Consider the following 6,000-nt stretch of genomic DNA (forward strand, 5'->3'; position numbering starts at 1 on the left):
TGATATTTCCTAATATTATTATATGAGATATTTTAACATATAGAAAGATACTTCAACACTCCCCCTCAAGTTGGTGCATAGATATCGCATATGCCCAACTTGTCTACCAATTGCGAAAATATTCGACTTGAAACTTTCATCATGGCCCGACTTAGACTTCAAAACATAAATTTCTTCACTGAGCTTGTCATTCTTCTGCTCCAATGATTTTAGCCTATGTGCTACGTTGTTTAGCCGTTCATTGAGCAGGTTTATCTCGTTATGCTGGTGAGCCATGACCTCCTTTTGTTCTTATAATTTACTTTGTAGTTTTTGATGGAGGATTCCTTTCTAGCAAGTGATGCCTCCAATTCCTGAATAAGAGTTCCTTGTTTTGTTGCTCTCTCTATTTCCACATTCTTGTGCATCTTAAATTCAATAGCCTCCTTTGTTAATCTTTTTGTTTCTTCAGTAAGACAATTGATCATCAATTCACACCGTTTAACTTTAGATTCCGAATCTTCTGCCTTCTGGTTGGCTAATGAGGCCACAAATTCTACATGTTGTCTACCAAGTTTAGCTTCTTTCAGAGTTACCTCCATTTGCTTCATACATGCGATTACTTGACCAACGGTAGTCATATTTTCAATCACCTCTTTCTGCAAGCTTGTGAACTTAATACGTATGTCACTTGGACATGAAACACCAGGAATATCATTGGTTAATGACTTCCACACCATTAGTTCATTCTCCAACTTTCTCCCATCAAATTGAGTCTCTTGTTGTTTAAGTATCTCGAATTCCGCACGCTTTGTTCGGTCTTTTTCTTCCAATAATTTTTTTTTTTTTAATAACTCATTATTTTGATGAGATGATTTCAACTTCCTTGCTTCTTCGACTCCAGACTCATAGTTCCTTAACTTTTCTTGCAACTGCTTCACCAAAATACTTGTATCTGTAGAAGTAGCTTCTTGAGATGGAGAGCTAGGACTTGATAGTTTCTTCTCCACTTCGCACTTTTGGTGTAGGCACTCGTTTAGTTGATTTCTGAGATTCTCTAACTGCTCCATGTAGCATATTTTATCTCTAAAGTTCTCCCTCTTCGTTTCTATGTTACCTGTAGTGACTACCATTGCTGAAGCTTGCCTAATGGTTGGATTTCTTCCTCGATCTCAACAAGTGCAGCTACAAGGGGTTTCTTAGAGTTTTTCTTTCGATTATGATCTCACCATTCAGGATAACCTACTAATTCATAACAATGATTTTGGTATGACCAGTTTTGTTGCAGTGGGTACACTTATAAGAAGTTTTGTCGGATTGACAAATTGCTTTAACAATATTATTTTTTGTCTTATTTCGAATCATCATTGCGGAAGCATCAGTTGTTTCAGATTCATTGTCCATCGTTGTGCGTCGAAGAAGCTCACGACGAACCAAAGCATAACAGTCTTCTAAATCGGGAATGGGATCCTTTCTCAAAATTTCACTACGAATTTGTTCAAATTCACCAGCTAACCCTGCAAGAAAATTTTGTTGGCTCTTATACCAAGTTGAAATTGATCAAAGAACTTGTTTTATTCCTTAATGGTTTACAAAAGAAACATAAGACTTTATTTATAGAGTTACAGTACCACTAGTTTCTAATTTTACTAGTTCCTAATATTTTGATAGTTTTATGGTAATATATTTACTAGTTCCTAATATTTTACTAGTTTCTAATATTTGATATTTCCTAATATTATTATATGGGATATTTTAACATATAGAAAGATACTTCAACACTATAATGTTTGGGATGTTACTCGATTACTCTTCTTCTGAGAAATTCTATTCCTCCCTCCATTTGCTCCCTCCCCCAGCCCTCCAACTGATGTGGCAACACCTAATGTGGAGCCACTGAAGAGAAAATATGCTCAAATGAGGTGTTGCCACATCAACTGGAGGGCTGGGGAGGGAGGAATAGAATTTCTCCTTCTTAATAACTGTTGTCGTGTTATTGTCTCCCAACTCCTATTTTTAGAATAACAGAAGCCTTATCCGTAAACTTAGATAATATCAGCTCACATGCAAAATTCATAACCCAATGTAAAGTCTTCTATTTTTATGCATGAAACATCAATAGTATTCAAGAAACCAATTAGTTGAGATGGTTTTCAATACGAAAGGAACTACAAAACCAAAGTAAAAGCACCAAGAGCCAAGGCTCAGGTGGAAAACCCTAGTGCCAACAAACATACTACAAAGTACTGTATCAATCTGAAGTGAATAGTACTACTAGCTAATAGGATATTCTTTTTCTCAAGCCAGCCACTTGATGAATGTCATCCATATTCCGGACCTTATATGACCTCTTTCACTGCAAATCAAGAGATAAATCATTAATTGGTAAGATCTCCAAATTAGTCTGTGTAAGATAAAAAATAAAGAAAAATGATCACTTGTTCATCGAGGAAAAATTATACTTACACTACCGCATGATCGTTTGAAAATGATCGATAACTTGTAAGTCCGTCCAGGTTCCTAGCTCAGAAGTTGGGATGACTCTGGAAGCCTGTGTTTCCAAATTAAAAAAGACCAATTTGTTCCTTCCTCTTGACAGTACAATTTCATTATGCCTTACGCTGGTCGAATGTACCCTCATCGGAACTGCAGCCTTTGTTACCCAACTGGGCATTTCGAAACTATACGTTCTTACCTAGGTCGACTCGTTCTTGGTGGATATCTGAAGTACATAGACTTGCATCTGTACTTTGTTCATCATGGACACAGACAAACTCCCATTCAATTCAAGCAAGTAAGGAGTGAAAGGATCCTCCGCATGCAGTACATGAATTCTGTGCTCTTCAGTGGTTATATCGACCGATAATACAGAAGTAAGTTGTTCGCTTGGCCCTAATAACCAATGAACCGCTCCCAAAAGCCGTTACAACTAGCAAAAAGCCGTTACAAATAGACTTATTGTAACGGCTCCCCGCCGTTACAATGCAATTCCAAGCCGTTACAATAACCCCCGTGGCTAATAAACTTGTAACGAACGTGGGCCGTTACAATAATGTTTTTATAACGGCTTTCCTCATTTGGCCGTTATAACAAAGTGACGGCTTTGGGCGCGAGGCCTGTTGGCGGTAACACACTTGTAACGGCCTAGAGAGGATAGGCCGTTACATATGTGCTTATTGTAACGGCCTTGTAAAGGTACGGCCGTTACAAATGTTTATGTTCCGGAAAAAAAAAATGAGACAAAATTGTTAAAACCAGCAACAATATTTTGCTTTTTACTATATTTCCCTGTTTCAATACCATAAAAAATGCAACCCAAACACAATAGCTTAAATTAAACAACATCAACATAGACAAGATGACTCAAACCAAATTGAATTATGTAATAAACTACTTGAGAATGTCAATATGTTTCACAGGAGATCGATAGTTGTTAATCATGTACAATTTCATAAAAACTAAACTAATTGTCAAGATTCCTAAATGCATTTCAACTACTTACAAATAGAGGTAACAAGTAGGCCATGAGAGGATTCATACGCAATGACAGTTCAAGCAGGAACTCGGTTCAGTTTGGATTCATGCTTGTGCGAACCGTTAAAACCCTGCCAAAACAGTTTCATACCTTCCGAAACTACTTAAAGTGAGAGATGCAGTAATATCGATCCCTTTAGCCCCTACACTTCAATCAAGAAATAACATATTAGATTCATTCACTTTGCACAACATAGAAACTATTAATATTTCTTATTATTGAAATTTTCATATTGACTTATTTGTAAGAAACTTCAGACTTCATGAAAATATAGTAAAAGGAATAAATAACCAAACATAAACTATTAATAGAGCCTTCGCGACACAAAACACAAAAGTATAAACCAAAAGAAATAAACTTTCATAAGTATAGAATCAATTCAACAAAGCTCTTATCTCTTTCTCATATTCTTTCTTCATATATCTATATATATATATATATATATATATATATATGTATTCCGTCGTCATACATCATATGCTATCTACTTTATTTCAAAAAGCTTAGCCACGGAATAGAATCAAAAGTAATATAATTAGCTTAATGAAAGACATTAGTATTTTAAGTACTGATGTGAGGCAACACATACAAGAAGCGAAGAGGGAAACAGAAGAAGGAAACATGCTTACGAGGTGTTGTGAAGATTCTGAAGTAGGTGGTTGTCGTTGTTGTTGTCGATGAAGTGCTCTCGCTTCGTCGCTTCGTCGCTTCTCCGCATCCGTCTCCATCCACTCAAACAAAACAAAGTTAAAATTCGAAAAAGTAATTACACTTCCAACACAAACGAGACAACTCAAACTAAACAAAGTTAAATCAAACAAAACAAATTGTATTATAACTTCATTCCAATGCATGAACATGGAAAACATAACTCATGTGTACAATTGAAGTCCAAAATGTTTCATGTCTAAGTGAGTCAAGTACAATTCAAGAAAGAGTACTTCATCAGTTTCCGACTTATTCAGAAGCGGCCTCGATAGTCTTCATTTCTCGCGAGCACTGAGAAACGTACGGCTTCAGCTGCCACAAAAACAACAGATGGTAACAAATACCATCAAATCCAATTTATGTTGTACATTTAAAACCTATAATATCATATGGCATAAAGGGTGGGTAAGAGATGGAAGCTAACAACGCCCCCTTCACGTGTCAAGCAGGATTTTGGGAGGCGAAAGATTAATAGTTTTGCACATAGGCATTAAGTCCAGATTCCAGACTCAGCACTATCTGAAATTAAGTTTGTTTAAACATTTACCTATCAAGACCCGAATACCACCTTGAAGGTGTTTGTCAGTTTACAAGTTTACCCTACAAACTTCTGGCACAAACCAAAACCTAGTTGCCTATCATTCCGTAACAAACAAAGAGAACAGTTGAAACATTTGATTATTATGTTGTTACTAAGATGAAGTGATGAACAACAAAAAGAATCTAAAGCTTCAATCAAATGAAACCTAAAAACAGATTAAACAAGAAAATAAGCTTACCGAAACGAATTCTTGAAATATATACATAGTCTGTAACTCCAGCAAACAATATATTTTATCAAATGAAACCTTATAACAGATTAAATAAGAAAACCGAAAACAAAAAAACTAGAGTATGATAATGAAGTTTTAATCGAAACTCACCTATAAAAAAGATCAATTCATTATCGAAGCAGCTGGTTGGTTCAACCAGCAAGATGAAGCGGTCAAGTAAACCAAAGGAACATCACACCAGAAATCTCTGCAACTAAACAGAGTAGTGAGGGAAAAAGAGAAAAGTACTAATTTTGATGTTGAAAAATATTTAAGATACAGATAAAGATTTGAGAGAAGTTCAACTTGAAATCTTTACCAAAAATCTTTGAGAGACATCCTTGAGAGAGACATCCTTGAGAGAGATAGTGGAAATTCAAGATAAACCCTAGTACTACTTGCTCACTTCACTTGCTTTGCACGGTTCCTCCTTACTGTTGTCCATTTGAGAAAGAACACAATCTTTAAGAAGGTCAATACCTATAAGCTAGAGAGAGAAAATCAGACTTATGAGAAGAGATGAAAGAGATCTTACCTGCTCCAGCCGCTGATGGAGAGAGACCTTCAACAGAAAGCTAGAGTTGTAGAAATTTGAGTTTCAAAGGTGAATACCTAAGCTGCAATTACTTATAAATCTTCTTCGTTTGTATCTTATCGATCCATACACAAAAGAAATCAGTTATGATCAGGTGATTTAGGGCTTTCACAGATCTCAATTGTCGAACAAAAATATACCCAAGAAGTTCACAAAAGAAATTCACTGAAGAGTTCTAGAGAAAGAGAGAAAAGAAAGAGGGTCCCTTGGGCGATTTAGGGCTTCTCACGTTTATAACGGCCCAAACAACAAAAATCCGTTACAATTACCTCTATTTATAACGGCCAGTAGACCGATACATTCTATGTTTACCGGCGCGAATTTGTGGCGCCACTATTTGGGTTTTTGTAACGGTTGTAATTTCAAAGAGC

General features: G+C 36.1%; 1 long non-coding RNA gene across 1 annotated transcript; it reads right to left on the bottom strand.

The window, feature by feature from the left end:
* Window positions 1-3,408: 3,408 nt before the first annotated feature.
* LOC147555793 (uncharacterized) lies at window positions 3,409-4,225 on the bottom strand. Its single transcript, XR_015235274.1, has 2 exons — window positions 4,144-4,225; window positions 3,409-3,661 (listed from the first exon to the last, which is right to left on the bottom strand). It is a non-coding gene; the product is annotated as an uncharacterized LOC147555793 (long non-coding RNA).
* Between the last annotated feature and the right edge of the window lie 1,775 nt (window positions 4,226-6,000).

The sequence above is a fragment of the Eschscholzia californica genome, unplaced genomic scaffold (genome assembly GCF_041429995.1).
Source record: "Eschscholzia californica isolate CP2 unplaced genomic scaffold, dmEscCali1.0.p SCAF_2, whole genome shotgun sequence".
Lineage (NCBI taxonomy): Eukaryota > Viridiplantae > Streptophyta > Magnoliopsida > Ranunculales > Papaveraceae > Eschscholzia > Eschscholzia californica.